This window comes from Tyto alba, unplaced genomic scaffold (genome assembly GCF_018691265.1).
Source record: "Tyto alba isolate M040663 unplaced genomic scaffold, T.alba_DEE_v4.0 Super-Scaffold_22, whole genome shotgun sequence".
In the NCBI taxonomy this organism is placed as follows: Eukaryota; Metazoa; Chordata; class Aves; order Strigiformes; family Tytonidae; genus Tyto; species Tyto alba.
The window spans coordinates 32,998,146-33,016,097 of NW_024881296.1; the positions used below are offsets into that span (position 1 = coordinate 32,998,146).

Sequence of the window (17,952 nt, forward strand, 5' to 3'; positions counted from 1 at the left end):
GGGGACTTGCCTTGGCCAATCATTGAAAGTAAGAGTGGGATATTTGGAGGAAATGAAATTCCACTAGGAAATGGTGTGATGGTAAAGATCCCTTGCATGGATATTTACAGTCACTGTATCACCTATAAGCCCATGTGGAGGGAGGGTGTTGGGGTCTCTGAGCCCCGCAGAAACACGCAGTGAATGGCAGTCCCAGCAGACATCCTTATGCTCTAAATAGATGGAGAACACATGTCAGAGGGAGCAGACAGCAGATGACTTGCCTGCAGTCACTCAGCAGGTTAGTGGCTAGGTTTCTTGGCTAGCAGACCTGTTTTGTCCTGAACTAAATCTCTGGACATGAATTTTTTCCCTGCAGTTTTGGGGGAGAAAAATAGACTGAGATCCCAGATACAAAGTTTGTCAAACTGTCAGCCTACAAACAGCACTCACAACAACCGTAGTATTTTTTAAGTCAACAGTTTACTGTTCAGGTTGAAATAATGATGTTCTTGGAAGGATGCACTTGTCACAAGGGCGTAATGTGTGTAAAATACATCTACATCAAAGCCTAGTGAGAAGTTCTGTGTTAGAATAGCCTTGTGAAATACTATTAGGTATTATTTTTGCACAATGATTCTGAAGTAGTTGGAGATCATCAACAGACAGCTCTTTCTTGAACGATGCCCACTTTTGTACTGATAGCAGGAATAAATTTGCCTTACTCTCCTGGAAGCCCCACCTCTTCTTCTCTTTATTGTGGAAAGATAAAATATAGGTGGGTAAGAAGAAATCCTGGATCAAGTGACTACTGTACTCAATTCTCTGGAGTAAAATCCTCATAAATGTTTTTGTGACAATGCGGGTTACAATTGTTTCCCTGGCACAGACCATTAAAATCCACCATGGCCATGAGAGAGCTGAAGTCAGAGGATTACCTGAAATTAAGGATTTTGGTCAGGAATTAAATAAATGTTTTTAAAAGGGTGATTTTAAAAGGAAATATTTGAGATAGGCAAAAAAGGTTATTTTAACAAAGGGTAAAGTGTACTCTCCTGTACTACTGTTTTAAATCTTTAAATGACTTTGCAACCCTTCATAATGAGCAGCAGTGACAAAGCTTGTGGCTCCATTCCTGCCTCTCTGCGTTATCTATTAAAGTCTGATCAGTTCTTGAGAAACAGTATTGGGGCTTGACCAGCCTCTTGATTTTATGCCTCTCTAACGCCATCATGTTCAGTAAAGTAACAACCTGCCTACACTGGAAACTCATTATGGACCTCTAGTTTTGCACTGTCTTCCACTTAGGGCTGTGACCTAAATAATTACCAAGTGAAAGCGGGAAGATACTGGTTGATTTTATTAAATGCCCATGTGATAAATTTCTAACAAATAATAAATAGTTAAATAAACCTTTTCATCTATAAGAAGAAAAGTATCACTGATCCTGATGTTTTTACATGAACCAGGGTTGATTTCCCTACTTTTATCACTCGCAAGACAAAAGTAGCCACCAGGAGCAAGAGATGTGCAAGACTCGGGAAGAAAACAGTATATTAATGAAATGTACTCAGCAGAGAGCCTATTATGGTATCTGTCCTCTCTCCTGTGCCACTGCAGAGCTAAAAGTGATTGATAATAACCTTGTAGTTACTGTACAATTTGCCTACAATTTTATAGTTGCAGTCATGGCATTGATCTACAGTTAAATGAGATAATTCCTGTGTGCTATCTTGCCAGTCTGCCAGGAGCAATGTACCAATTGTACCTGTAAAGTAACAAAAAATGAATACCTGCTTGAATCCAGGGTTTAATATAGAAGTTTTAGATAGCTACGTTATGAAATTGCTATAAAGAATATTCTTAAATTCGTAAGAAAAATGTGACGGGGACTACTTAAACCTAGAAATTTCTATCAGTAATACTGCTTTTATCAGCAGAGTGTTTTATAGTCTCTGCTTTTTTCCTCTCACTATATGAATGTTGCAAACCATTTTTTCAGGGGGAAAAAAAAAAAAAACAACACTTTGTAACTGCAGTCTTACTAATATTAAATTCTAATATTTATGCAACATTTACTAAAATAATCTGCAAAACTGGTAGAATGCCAAAAATATTGAAATAATCTGGTTTAAAATTAAAAATCTTTTATTTCTGCTTTTTTTTTTTTTAATCTCAAACATACGTATGATGGATCAAAATTCAAGCTTATAGAAATTTTAAAGGAAAATTCCAGTGAAAGCCTACTTTGGACTGGAAGCCAGGCAGTTCAGTGAAGACTTTCTGAAGCTTTCAAACATATGCGTGAAGCTTTCAAAATATGCATAAATCTTTCACCCAATTTCTTCCCAAATGTCTTCTTTCACCCAATGCCCCAAACCTAAAATGAAACTTTTGTGTCATAAAACAACGTAGACCACCTCCTGCAAAGGTTTGCTAAAACCAGAGCATGGTTTTAGAAACTTGCTTCAAAGAGCTCTACACTGCAAGGGTGGTTTCTTACTCCTCCCTGAGTCTAGCTCTTGCTTGCATTGAAACCTCTTTTTGCTATGCCAGTGTAAAATGGGGGCTCAAAAGGGAGCCAGTTGCTGTCACAGAAGGGTGTTCCCCGGTTGCTAACATGCTGGTTATAGAGGTGGCCAAAGAGGCTAGGAAGAGACAGAAGTTGCTGACCTGATAAATTCTGGCTTGGAAAGAGGCATCGGGGGTATCCTCAGGTTGTCTATGACACGGCTTTTTAATTCACATCACTTTGTTTCCATTATTTCAGTCAAGAAAGCAGAATTTGGGACTGTATGTCTTAGAAAATGAGTAGTGCTGAAGGGAAGGTTTCTGCTGGCAAGCAGGGTTGTGTCATCCACAAACTGTTGCTACCTCGCAGATGCTCTCTGATGATCCATGTGAAATTAATCAGAAATTTTAGTCCGGCCTCAGGGAGATTAGAGAGTTTTCTCCCAAGAGCCATTGTCACATGCGGTGTCACCTGCTGTTGATTTTATCAGTTATCCAAGAGGCTGAAATAAGTGTCAGAGAGTGAGGCTAACCTGAGATCTGCATTATTTATATAAGCTTTCAAATGTCACCAGGCACCCAGAAAACATAGATGGATTTAATAGTTTTGAAGTTTTCTACACCTAAGTAAATAAAAGGTTAATAAACCATGGAATTAATGATAACAAGCTGTACTTCCTTCTTTTGTTCTTGTTAGCCTTCTCATAAACCCACAAAGAAGCAAATAAATAAATGATGCCAGGTTATTTTCTCTATTTATTATTTGAATTTTGGTAGCACCTGCAGTTTGTTAAACACTGACCTCATCTGTGGAAAAATATAGTTCTTTCCCTGAATACTTTTTGGTTTAAGACATACAGGTTTTATGTATCTGATAGATTATTTGGCTACCTTCTATAATTTCCTTAGTGCCAAAAATACTCTTTGCTGTAGAAAACATTGAGTCCAAGGTCCTGATCTTGCCAACTGTTAGGCTTGTACAATACCACGGTGAGATTTTCCATTTGCCAAATGGGATTGTTCATCGTAGTAAACTTAAGTATGTGTGAACATGTTGGCAGGGTCAAAGCCTCTAAGGCTCTGCTCCTATAAACACACGCGCATGAGCATAGCTATACTCACACAAGGATACACACTGGTTTTAATAGACTAATTTACCCCAGCTGATTAGATATTTTTCTTGCATTAATCTGTTTCTCACTGGGTCAAGAGGCCAATAGCCAAAACCAGCCAAATGTTTTTGAGAACTGGAATTGCTTTTATTAAACTCTCAGCAAGCCATTTTTCGACCAGTTTGAAACAAGCACCGGCCACTTCATCTTTCTGTGACTTGACTGGGGTTGTTTCAGGTTTGCCTTTTTGTTTCAGCTCAGACAACTTCACTTCTGCCACATGCCTCTTTTTTTTGCATGATCTACAGCAGTCCTGATCTGCTCATGGGATCTGGCTGGAGGCATGGCTGGGAGACAGCCCAGACTCTCCAATGCTGGAACATTTTTCCATCTGCTCAGCGCCATGCCCCTCTACAGCGCCATACTTCCACAATCTGTGTTTTTGGTGGAAAACACAGAAGAGAACAGCTCTGGGGAGAGAAATGTCTTCTCACAGCTGGCTGTGGTGAGTCTTCCCCAAGCCCCATGTTTCTGGCTGGCAGCGCTGGGCAGTTTCCTGAGGCAGCAGCGAATAACTCCTGCCACTTCAGCCAAGAGCCCAGCCTCCTCCTCTCCTGCCTGCTACCATTTTGCAAAACAGATGAAGGAGATGAGGGGAGGTTGGAGATCAGCAGTCATTTCAACTGAGAAAAATAAATCCTGCTGCTGCCAGCACTGCCATTTTGATCAGATACGCTCTCCTTTTGACTCCTGGAGCCAAAGCACAAGAGCTGAGGTGGTAGATATGGGAGACCAGCCTGCAATGCTGCCTACAAGCTTCTCTGCGATATGGGCCATGAAAGCTCTACTAATAATCTGACGTGTGACACATACCATTGAGGGGAGGTCTAGTCTGCATGTTTGAACTATTTACTGTTGGTAAGCATGAGAAAGTTGTCTTTCTCGTGCAGGCAATAGGACTACAAATATTACCTCTCAAGACTGGCACAAGATTGATGTCATAATAATCTCTTTTAAAACCTTCTGTGATCTTGCTGGGGATCATCTCAATGTCCATCTCCTCAGAAGAAAGTATTCACAGCAGAAAAAAAGACTCATCTGACCATCTGAATGTTGAGCATGAAGCCTCGGGAGAAGACAGCATTGTATTTTTAAAGGCTGGCTGCTGAACTGAAAAGCAAATGAACAGTTAAGCTTTGTTCAAAGACTGAATGAGGTAAAATTTTAGGCTGAAGAAATAAAACTCTTTCTAAATTCCCAAGGTAATTCAGTGGACTGAGAAAACTAAAGCAGTCCTATACGATCGAACTCATGAGAGTTACACAGCTCTTTGTCCTCAGAGCAAACTGAAAAGTACTTTTGTGTCAATAGTTTGAAGCATTGTCCACCAAGCAATTATTTATTTGCTCAGAGAAACTTCTATCAGGCATATATCTGTGGTCCTTGTGGCAAAGCCCTCTGAAGATGTATGTGCTTCCCCTGACAGCTCAGAATCTAACTGCTGTGTCTGTGCCAAGACATGGGACACAGCAGGACTATTCATGCCAACAGCTGTCTAATGGTCAGCTGAAACGATGCTTTAAAACCCACCAATGTGAATGCCTTCTTGGGCTTTGTAAATGTAGTATGGAAATTATTTACTTCATTATTTTGGTTAGGAAATGCAGATACTTATTTAAAATGTCTTCTGCACATAGGGTCTTCCAGAAAAATATTAAACAAGTGGTTTAAAAGGCCTGGTTTAGTATATTGAAACTATATGCAAAGTTCAGACAATATTTCATGAAGTTGGACATATTCTGAACACAAATGAATGTGAACTGGGGAAAAGCAACATCCCCTTTCAGAGCTGCATAATCATTAGTGTTATCTGCAGAACGGCAGAACTAACAACCGAGGTTTTATTAGGGTATCAGTAGTTTTTAAGACAAATTCATACTTAACATGGCTGAAATGTCATGCTCTCCTTTTGAGCTACTACACTGAATAAACAGATATGAGAAAAAATCTTAATTGAGATTAATGAAATCCTGATTCTCCTATTTTTAACCCAAGCAAACCAACTATTATTATAGCTGAAGTATCGTTTTATAATGAAGAAATTGTCCCATATCAGAAGGAGACAAGCACTGAAAGGAGATCTATTTGTCACGCATGCTGTCAGAGAATAAAATCTGCCTTAAAGGCTTAAAAATTACCTAAATATTTAAATACCTTTAAAGATTTTATCACAGACCTTTCTGTGTCTGACAAAAATAAACCACAGGTGTTGGCTCCTGTAAAAGCATGATTCTCTTAATTATACTTGCAAAGTATCAATATTTACTTAATGGACTGTTCACATCCAATATACTATAGCTGTGGTAGGAACACTGTCACTGGCAGATGGACGACAAAGAAACTGTCTGCTCAAGACAGGTGACTGGGAACATGACTGCACATGTAAACCAGGCAGTGGCAATAAATTTGCCGAAATCTGTTTGTTTTGAAAACAGTTTTGTCAGCTTCATCATCAATGCCAGGGGAGCTCACCAGGAGGCAAGATGGATCCTGATAATGCCATGCACTGAGAACATAAGAAAGAGATTGCCCCGGGGACTGAGAATGAAAGAGATTTTTTGGTCCTTCCTGTAAGCTTGAAGACTAATATTCCCCAAAGATGGTGTGAGGACTTGAACAAGATCATCAAATACAGACCTTATATTCACCATGTGGTTCACCCAGGCCTTTTGTCTCAACTGGAAGTACTTGCCTGCCCAAAATGATACATCCAAAAGATCAGAGCAATGAAGACATATTGCTTATACCTCCAAGTTTTTCTTAACTTCCTTGGTGATCTGTAGGAGCTGACCTGTTTTAGCTGACCAGTCAGGGTTCCCCTCTCTTGTCTCACCACTGGGCAAGCTGTCTTGAGCCAGGCAGTCTTGAAAAATCAAGTGATCCAGGCTGAAGACTGACTACAGCTCAAAACTCCTCAGAGGGTTTCTTACCCGCTTGCAAAGGATTGTGCCGTTACTGATCCACTCCAAACTCCTGCAGAGGGAGTTTGAACTGAGATTCAACAGTAGCAGTAGACATGAAGGCCCAAGTTGGCAATGCCCAACATTTGTGATAGGATGCTTCCACACCCTGGTTCTTGTAGCTCCTCTAAGAGCTTAAACCATATGTTCCCGCTACTCTTCAAGAACAATAATATAATGGCTTGGAGTAACAGGCTAAAAAATGACAGCACACTGCACTGCTTTAGCCAGTCCACCTGAGTTGCTGGCATGTGTCCTCAGAGACCTGCTGAAGAGATCTTGTTCGCTCTGACATTCCATGTTGGCAGTCTTTTGCAGCAAACGCAGCCTTCGCTTTTCACCATGAGCTGGGGGAGGGAGCGTGGCATATCTGAGACTCTGTGTTATTTCCTTGTTAGGCGTGATGTTTACTGATCATATGATACAAATATGTATCATTTGCAAGGGATGGAGGGAGGAGGAGGTGGTGAACAGATTGGAGGTCCATTTTCCGATCCCTTTCTGAAATGTTCAATTCCAAACATGGAATAGTATGCGCATTTGATTTACACAAGAGCGTTCACAAAAATAATATGTGCTTTATTTTCTAGTTGAAATAACACCGGCGAATTATGTAAAAGAAAAAGCTTATCTTTCCTCACAGACTTTCTCTTTGTTCTGTCCCATATATAGTTTCTCCATTGTTTTATGTGTTTTGTAGTTGTGAAACAATTTTAGATTTAGATTGTGCTTAATCCTTTCTCATCTGATTTAGCTCCAGTTTCAATGTGAAAGCCAGTATAATTTTAAGAGGCAATACTGGGACAATTCTAGTTTACCTGTATTTTACTTTAGCTATAACTTAAGACATAGTTCTGCAGACAGATGGTAGGTACATTTTTATGCTCATCTTTTTAAGAGTATCCTAAATAAACAGAATACATTGAAAATGAGTAACTACTGTCTCCAGAATAATTCCGTTAGGAGCAACAGAAATGAGTGTCAAGGATGCCATCACAGTCAATGAAAGAGAAGAAAACACGTAATTGCCATGTAACCACCATAAGAAGATACAGAAGGCAAAGGACAGCGCTGCTGTGTTAGAAGCAGCCTGTGGCATGGCACATCCACTTGTGTCCTACGAACTAACCCATTATGCATTAATGTGAACATGTGTGTTACAGGCCTTGACATCCACAGTACAATTTAAAATGACTGAATATGAACCTCCTTCTGCTATTCAACATTTCTTAGTGTAAGAATGAAGTATCACCAGCACTGTTTTCCATGCTGCTTACTAAGATGACTTCACAGGTTTTTTTGCTGCAAGCCATTTTTTAACACTGGACCAAGAAATAATAGGTTGGGATTTGTACAGAACCTCTTTTCTCACCTGTCTCTTTTGAATGGGCTTAAAAGGCCTTATAAATGTCACAGAGGCTTAGCTCTGAAGACTGCTGGAGTGCCAAGTCTGTCCTACAAATCCAACTATCTGGAGTGAACCTAGAAATGGAGTGGATATAACAAAAGTGCTGGAAAACAGTTATGAGTAGAGGAGGACATTTAATTCTTATCCTCCCAGCTTGGTATTGAGGAAGCTCGGTGTTTCAATCTACAGTCTGGATCTGAAGTGGGCTGGTGACCAGGGCCTGCCATTTGCCATGGAGATAACCCGGGCAGAGCTCTGAGACCTCCCGTAGCTCCAGCCAGTTCCAGTGCCCAGGAGGGAAGGTGGTCCAGGGAGAGGGGCAGGAGGCAGAAGTGGGCACATTGTATTACAGGATTTCATTTTGACACCAGGGAGCAAATGCCCTCGCAAGCCTCCCCTCCCCTTACTTTTTGTTCTCTGCTCTGCACTGAATTGAGGAAATTTGAAAACTAAAATGTCAACAGGCAGAAACAGACTGAACAGTCCCCTTTAAATAGTTTTGATAAGTACTTGTAATTAGAAGTGAATCTTTTCTGGAGGGTAGGTCCTTCCCCATTTGCCAGAAGTTCCAGAATGCGAACATCTTGTCCGACGAGGAAGAATCCAGCTCCTCGCCAGGACATTTTTCAATATTGACAACAAACCAAAACCACCTGTGACTTGGCCAGATTTGCTAACCACCGGTGTGCAGTTTAACACAGCTGCAAGTGAATTCAGTGTCAGATCTTTGAAATTATGTCAGAGAATAAAGAACAAAGAGGGAAGTGAAAAATGGGGCAGAACAGTTTCTTTATGCCAAAGACTGGCTTCTAGTGGGTAAGCTGAAATATTAATATACTCATACCTCTGTGTACATTTATATGTGTATACGTGTGTGAGACGGCAAAATTCTTGAAGGGATCCAAATGTTGCAGAAATACCTGTTAGAATAGGAATGCATTTTACTAATAAAATAACCTATTTCTCCTTTCACTCCTGCTGTTACATTCCCCACTGTGGCCTGGAGACCAGATGATTTTGAAAAACAAGAAGCCTGTTGCTGAATTCAGCTATGGCTGAATAAATCCAGAATAATGCTTCTGAACTGCAGGGAGTGACTCCAGATTTACACCTGGTTTCTGCGATCCGAATCCGGTCTGAAGTATTCAATTCCTACCAATGCAGTGTCCTGCTGCTTTCCCAAGGCTGCTGTCTGCCACGCACAGCCTTTTCTGTCATGCAGTAAGAGGAAGCACAGTGTGAGCTCTGCAGCTGGTCTTGCAGACTCATGCTAGGAAGGGCAGCACAGCAGTAAGAACCTGAAAACAATTTATTTTTAAAATCTTGCCCCCCCCCTTATCCTCGCCCTCCCCCCCTCTGGTGGGCCACAATTAGAGGAAGTGGGGCAGGATACACTCAGACCAAGGGCAGCCAGAACAAGGCTGGAAGTGGATTAGGAGTTCAAGGGGAGACTGGACAAATACTTGGAAGAGAGACCCTTTGAGGGTTGCTAACAGACAAACCACGTCAAACTCAGGAAATTCCCTGAGCTGAAAATAGTAAGAGGCTGAGAGTGTATTTGGAGGTAGCAGGTCGGCTTGCTCTGTCCTTACTCCTCCAGTGTCTGCTTAGGGCAACGGAGAAGAAAAAGTACTGAGAGATGCATTTTGACCTGAACCAGCATGGCTGCTATTTCATTTTTTTAGGGGCAGAATACATCTGAGGACTGAAGGAGAGACAGTTGGGGGAATGGTGCAGCAAGGGGTGAATTATTTGAGGTTCTGTGTCAGGAGTTACAGAAAATTTTGTTCTTGTTTTCATTTGGTTTCAATTCAAATTTTCCCCACACTAAACTGCACTTATGTTTGCATCAGCTTCAGCATTCAGATTTCATTCTGTTGAGTAGATTCCATCTGCAGTTTGGCAAACCTGCAGATAATTAGCTTTCCCTTGTAATTAAATTTCCAGTTAATGTCCCATTAAGATAAATGAGAAGAATTCGCATCTTCTGCTTAAGTGGTGATTTCACAAAATGCAACATTTCATAGTCTTTGAACAAACAAGCACTTCCATTTGCCGAGGTGAGATGTAATACAGAAGCAGATCGTATTAATTTACATCTTCAGATGTACACTTTTTTCTCCCAAGAACTTCAGTGCTTAGTGGGTGAGTAGCCCAGAGGAAGAGCAAAGCCTGCCTTGGGGTTAAGGCATCGGGTTCTCCATCAGACAATGGGGTCCTCTCCTCGCTTCCTTTCACTTTTGCCTTTTCATGCGGTGAGTGCCATGGAAACCAGATTTTCACAGGTGGCTGCTAACTGTGTTTCATTGCCCCGTCTGAGAGAGCCCCGGCCTAATTTCTGTAGCCGCGCGCTGGCGAGCGTGGCTGCAATGGCTGCTGGCAGCGAAGGCAGGGTGGTGAAGAGGCAGGGTGGGTGGAAAGGCAGCAGCTGGGGGGACCCTACTGCTCCTACCGACTCTTCGGAGCTATGTGGGAAAGAGCACATTTCAATTTGCCAGCATGTAAAATGCAGAAAACAATACTTAGCTTCCACTGCACAGTGTGTTGAATAAAGAAAGCGCTGCTTAAGGCTGAGTACTCAGAAGAAAACAGGCCTTAAGATAAAGACATATCTGCAAAAATAAATGTAATGCTAGCATCGTATACATTACAGTAAAGATGAAAAAAATGTTTTCTGCTCTGGGGATCAAACGCTCCCCTCCTTTATGTATTTAGCAGGAAGAGGAGAGAGAAGAGATGGAGCTGGGAGGGCATTATGCAGTTCTGTTTTGCATTTGAACTATTGCTAAAAAAGATTTTAAAATACCCTTTTGATTCGCAACACTAATGGCTGGAGGTGTAAGCCTGGTGATTTTGTGCTGGCTAATACAGCATTGTTTCATCCAGGCCACTCAAGGGTGCCCAACATAATTTTCTGTTCTCTTTTGCTTGTACACACACAGGGCAGGAGAAAAATGTCTGGGAAAAGAGGCTGACAGCTCTAGTTACCCATTGACATAAAAGACCCTTTGGTAGCAAAGCTTCATTTTAAAGTCTCTTGAGATGTACTCTGTACTATTCTGGAAGAGATTTTGGAAAAGAAAAAGATCTCATTCAACAATAAATGATTAAATGAGTACTGTGAGCAGTGAATGAGTACATGAAAGGCATTGGATTAAGAACAAAAAGCTTGGGGCTCTGAATTTCTGGAGCAAGCAAAGAATTTTAGTAGAATGTAACAGCAATACAGCCTTGCATGTTTTTATTGATAAGATAATGCAACTTATTTTCTCTCAATCAGCTGTAGAAGGTTTACCTGAACTGTGGGAACTGTCAGTGAAGAGCAGCAGTATTTAATTACCTCCCTCAAGCCCTCATGAAATTTCCTTCAAAGTGTACTCTGCCCATACAACAGCCCACCTTTAAAGGTCATCCTGTTGGCTGGATCCCTTTTTCCCGCCCGTTTGCTACTCCCCCCAAATTATTAAACCTCAGCTTGATTAATTATCAGATTTTAACATTTTGCCAGGTATCATTCGTCCACGAAATCATCAAATCTGATCAAGAGTATTTGCTTTCTGCCTAACCCCAGACACAGCCGCGAAATCTGTTGTGCTGGCGCTTTCCGAGGGGGAGGGTGGGCTGGGGGGGTGGGTTTTGGGGAAGGGGTGGGCCAGGAGGAGGAATCCCTGTCTGAGGGGAGTCGGCGGGCGAAGCGTTTCCCGGCCGCGGCGGCCGCGCTTTGCGCGGGAAGGGCCGGCGGATCCGGCGGGGGGCAGCGCCACCTAGCGGCGCCCGCCGGCCCGGCCCGGCGCCCGATCCCCCCTCGCCCCGTCAAGGGGCCGTGTCCTCTCCCCCATCCACCCCCCCCACCCTCCCAAACTCCACACCTTGCTCCGCGATCGCAGAACTGGCGTTTCCTTCGTCCTTTTTTTTTTTTTTTTTTTTTTTTTTTTTAACTCAGTATGTCGGCGGGATATTTGGTCGAGCTCACCGAGAAGCTGCGCGTGGGGCAAAACACAGGGCGGTCCCCGTGCCGTTGATTTCTCCAAGACCGTTGGGTTTGATGCATCATTCGCTTTTATTTTTGTAGAAATGGATACGGCTAGATCATGACTTCCTGCTCCGTTTTGGTTTTTACATCCAAATATTCAAACTCTGAACGAGTATTAACTAATTCTGTCCGTACTGTTAGGAAAATAATGCTTTTTAAATACACTGTCTGAACCCAAAGAATGACTCCACAGTGGCACCTGCCTACAATCTAGCTTGACTTTAGTACAAAGCCTCCCCTTTCTTAATCCTTGGGAAAACCCAGACTACTGACAATGAAAGTCAAATTAATTGTGATGTTGTAGGCACGTACAGAAAGTGGGGGAGAAAGCTGTTAAGAGCTTGAACCCTGATCAAAAAAACTTAATTTGCTCAGATGTTTAATGTCCCTTTTAGGCAGAGAAAAACTCACTAACTAATGTAATTTTGTTCCTGTCTTTGAAATGGTATAACCTTGACCCCTTCTTTGGCAAAAAATAGTTCATCTGTAGTTTGTACTACCTTATGAGTTCTGCAGGCAAATAATAATTCTCCAAAGTGCTCCTGTCCTGTATGTTAATGAGGCTAAATGAGGATCTTCTTTATTGCCCATGGCCTTTCTGAAGCATCTTCTAACTAGCTCTTCTCCTTTTCCACACTCCAATGGACTGTGGAAAATGAAGGCTTGATATCATGTGCTGGAATCAGTGCAATGGGGAAGACTGTTAAAATTTTTACTACAAAATTGTAGACCCTTGTCAGTACCCTTGACTATGGGTACACTATGCCCTTGCAAAAATTACCTTGACGTGCAAGATAAGTTGGGTTGCCAATAGATCATGCAAGAGGGCTACCTTGGGATACAAATGAGTAATAATCTAAAGGTAATTGTTTCCTTTCAAGTGGAATAAATCAGTGCTAACTCTCTGCCATAATAATGCAAATTTCCAGAGAGGTGTCAGCAGTTCCCATGTATATATTCCCATTATTTTAATTTGTGTTTCCCATCTGTTAGGTAGAAGTACCCATTCCTACTTCTAGTCATACAGCAGGTGAAATTTTATTTTGGCTAACACTGGTGTAAATCTGACCAATGTAGTTACTCTAGAATGCAGTTACTCCAGTTTTTGCTTTTACAAACTGGAAAACAATTCAGATCTGTGTTTCAGGGTGGCCTAAGACTCTAATTGTGATAGCATTTACCATGTATTGATACAAGATGAGAATCAAAACCTATGATTCTTCTCTGATTCACTGCAGTTCTAAACTGCCCCTGTAGAAAGTCATGCAGATATAATGAAGATCGGAGAAAAAATGACATAGGTAGGTTGTCATTCTGTAGGTTGCTCTGAAATTTGTGAAGTCTTCTCTATAAATCTGCAACTATTAATACATTGTCTCACTTAGATTTATATGCCTTTCTCTACCTCTCTCCCATAATTTGCTTATAATATTCTCCAAAATATTAAAAGCTAAAGCTTCATTCAGCCTGGTTTGGGCTTCCCCGGGAATACAGTGCTGTGTGACTCTCTTACAGAATCTTCATTTGTAGTTTGTGGGGATAAATTGCCTATTTTTGTCTGGAAACAGTGAAATGTGTTTGGACTGCAAAATCATTCATCAGACTTTCATTCTATGTACACAGGTTTTTTTTCTGGTGGAAAGGTGCATGAAGCAATTAAGTATTTTGCAGATAAATATACCCATGCAGTATATGCCAAAGCAAAGAGATATATCTAGAGTTTTGGCTTGAGTTTCCGAAGGCAGCAAAGAGTGCCACTCCAATCTGTCTTTAAAGAGTGCAGTAAAAGGTTTATGATCTGTATCTACTAGCATGGGTGACTCATAATAAATGTACTCCAAAGGTGTAGTGCCATGTCCAGCACTGATTGCTCCGACAAATGAGTACTCCTCTTCACTAGAGTCATCTGTAATCATGTAACAGCTTGACTTTCTGTCTGGAAAAGCATAGTTTTGTCAGATTGGTTTATGCCACTACATCTCTCACAGCATTTTCAGAGACTATGACAGCTGTTGGTTTCATATTTACTCCCACATTTTTCTGTACTTTAAACAAATGTTTCTCCTTCTTTACTCTGAATGTTCTAGATGCTGTTGAGGCTTTCTTTCCTTAAAAAAGAAAAAAAAATATGAAAGGAAAGGAAAACAATCATGTATATTGTGAACACATGTATTATTTTATTTTTTTGTAAACAGAATTAACAGCCTTTTTTTTTTCTTACTTGCTTTAAGAGCTTCTCTTTCTGCTGTTCTCTCTCAGAGGTTACACTAGTTTTGCTGGGCACCTCCAAAGTTTTTGTTGTTGTTGTTTGTTTGTTTGTTTGTTTAATTGTAAGAACTCCTGTTCTATTTTCTTGACTTATTGAGTAGCTATGACCAAATACTGCTGTCTGAAGTATGTGTGGTATGCATGGACTGCCCTCAGTAGTTTTAGGTTGCATCTTGCAAAGAAGCAGGAATTCCAGGAGCTGGTGCACCATGGAATACAATTTGGCTCCTCTAAGAGGAAAGATTAAATAAACCAGAAATTCTTCAGGTTGAAGAAGAGTTGACTCAGGAAAAAGAGTAAAAACCTGAATGCATGGAGAAAATGAATAGAGAGGGATTACAGCAGTAGCATGAAATTATGAGGTAGGGCAGTAGAAAAAAACCCACAACTGAAAGCAAATCTTGCACAAAGCAAAAGTCAGCCCTGGAACTCACTGCCACATGGTGCTGATAACATAAATGTAAACAAGTTCAAAAAGAAATTAGACATAATAATGAAAGAAATATTCACAGGGAGACAACTGTTAAAAGTCCAAATTTTTTAAGTCAGAGGAGAACGCACGTCGGAGTTGTGAGGAGGGGATGCTAGCACACATTTAAATTGCAGAGGAAATTGGCATCTTTGGAACAGGTTTTGTGTAACTGGGGCTGTAGTTAGGCAAAGTGTTACTATTGGTGCAGTGCCATTCATAAGAATAAGAACTGCTGTCAGATTTCACTGCTTCTGGAGCAGACAAGTGGAGGGAAACCTTACTTGCAGAAGAGAGCTCACGCGCACACGCACACAAACGCAGTGCATTAAGCATTCCAGGTAATCAAGGGAAATTAATTCAAACCGTTCACTCTGAAGCTTGGTTTGCTACTGCAGTGCTTTCAGTTCGTGCATCTTCGATAAACTCAGCACTCACAACTTCTGCAGAATGCTGAAACTTCTGTTCTTACTGGAGTGATGCATCTTTAGCCCTTTAGTTCTCACCCTAGCTCTCACACTTTTTTGTATCCTGTGTGGTATAACACCTCCTGTTCCCTGAGAAGAACTGTGCAGATTTAGGCTACCTCACCTTTACGGCTTTGTGCTTTGTCTTCTGAGTTGTTTCTGGACAATGAGTGAACCTAGAGATGTAATGGTCAGTGCTTAGCCATTGGGGTAAAATTTTTGGTTCATGCACCTGTAGCTGTCGGCTGGATTTTCCAAATGCTGAGATTTGTGTTCTCTTCATGAGGAGTCTGTTATAACGAACGACTGTAGCTCAGATCATGAGTTTTTAACTGAACTAGTGATTATTCTGGCAGTAACAGTACTGAAAATCACGGCTGATATCCTGACTTCCTTAAATTAATGGAACAATTACTCCATGTAGATGGAAAACCCTGTGTTTTTAAGTCTGCTTAGTATTTGAAAGACAACTATAAGACTTTATTCTTGTATAGTTTTAAAAAGCACCTTATCTCTCTGCTGGTCTCTAGTATAATTGTTATCAATATTGCTATTAAGAATGTTAAAGTGATATCAGACTCCAGGATATAGTGAAGTTACAGTTCTGTTTCTCTAATCCTGTTTGTTTTTAAATATTTGAGTTCTGCATATTTTAATTTGTTTTCAAGGTGCCCCAGGTAACCATTGTATCACAGTGTGTGGTTGTGCTGATGACTGATAAGATTAGCACAAATTTCATCTACCTTCTTAATGAGGGCATCTTTCTGTTTTGGTACCAAGGCTTGTTGTCAGTTACTTAAAACAATAAAAAATGATTAATTTCAACTTATTCATTTTATTGATTGCTAAGATTAATATGTTAAATAAGAGGCTGACTAGAAAACAAGAGAATTTATGATTAAAAAAAAAAACTCATTATTTTTTAATATCTACTATTTAAATTAAGATTTCCTCATTACCTGAAAGCTGACTTCTAAGTGAAAGCTTTCTGTGTGTTAATTATGCTCAATAACTCGAACACAGGAAGAATCTGCCTATGAATAATAACATTTAAGCATGTGCTTTCCCTGAACAGAAGGTGGAGATTTCTCAATAACTACTTGTAAAGTGTGTGTTCATACTACCCGGCCAGGTTGGCAACAAACAGGTGGTGCATATAGGCATGATTAGGTGCAGATGACTGAGAAAAGAAACAGAGATGAAAGAAAGGCCATGCTGTGCTTGTGAAAGAAATGCAAGAGTCCTGTAACCTCAGCGAAGCTATTCTACAACACACCAGCTGAGCATCGTCCTAGTTTGAACAGTGCCTTTGCCACTGGGTTATTTTAATTCTCTGCTGTGAAGAACTTCTTCTGACATTTCTGTCCTCTTTGCAAAATATTCCTCAGCTGTATTTCTTTTTGTACAAATCCCGGAGGTTTTTTGTGAATTATTACATCACTGCTCAAAGCTTTGCTTGACCTCAGAGGCTCTTTTGCAATCAAAGAGCACTAGCCAGCGTTGTAGAGCCTATACTGCATAAACATACATTGAACACTGTAACTCAGTCAAACCCTGCAGATCGAGCTTGCAGTGTTTATTTTAGAAAATTGAGAAAACTACTGTAGATTCCTCTAACTGAAAAACGAGGATCTTCCACTTATGTTACACTGTGACCCACCCAATGAGGAAGATCGTCCATAAATTTTACAGATTTCATCCTCATCTGTTCTTCTTAATATACTCTCTCAAATTCTCTTTTTCATTTACCTGTGGCTTTCTTGTTGCTAGCTGATGCCTTTTATCAAAAGGGGAAGATTGTCATAAAATATGGGCTCGTGTTGTGCTTTCACAAATTGTGGGTTGATTCTGAAAAGATCAGACACTATTACTGTGTAGCTACTGTCAATTTTATCAAAGCGACCTTTTCTCCGTGAAGGTTTGTCATTGCTGAGGAAAATCTAAGTTTGATTTTGAATGAAAAATCTATATTGATTATTTTTTAAAATATATACTCTCTGGTATAATGATTGCAATTAGACAGCACCTACATTGCAACTACTGTATAGATTCACTGAGCATATACTTTTTGTCACTTTTAATTGACTCTTATATGCACAGATGAAAAATATGTATTTGACTGAAAGTATTTATGACATAAATACCTCAGAATTTAAAAACCCCAGAATTATGGAAACGTGTATCAAGCCTGAATTTCAAGGGATGTAAGAATTACAGTCATATAACTTACTTTCTGCAACGTAATAACACTATTATCAATTACTCCATAATTGTCTGTTCCCATCATCTAACTATACTACTATGCTAAGAATGCTAATGCGCAAATCTAATTGAAATGTTAGACTTTATATGAATTTGTGATGTAATATGTAACAGAAACCATTAAATGAACGATCAATACAATAAAGATAGTTAATCAGAAAGAGATCTTTATCAACCAAAAGGGATACATAAATCTCCCTCCTTGTGTTTGTATGACTCCATATACCCCAAAAAAGAAAAGAAAGACTGGGGATATGTTTTAAAGGTGATTTCTTCACCTAGAGTGCCTTCTGGTCATGTTGTTTTGTGACATACATGCCTCAAAGATAAGCATTATGGTAAGCGTGACTGATGGCTTCGACAAATAGAAGATCTATGGTTAAAATTCAGAGAATTAACCCAAAGAATGTTGCTCTTACATGT

The 17,952-nt window shown here is 40.3% G+C and overlaps 1 protein-coding gene across 1 annotated transcript in view; it reads left to right on the forward strand.

Moving 5' to 3' along the window:
• The window catches only part of THEMIS (thymocyte selection associated), a 75,668-nt gene that overhangs the window by 48,578 nt on the left and 9,138 nt on the right, over positions 1-17,952 (forward strand). The window lies entirely within an intron of this gene.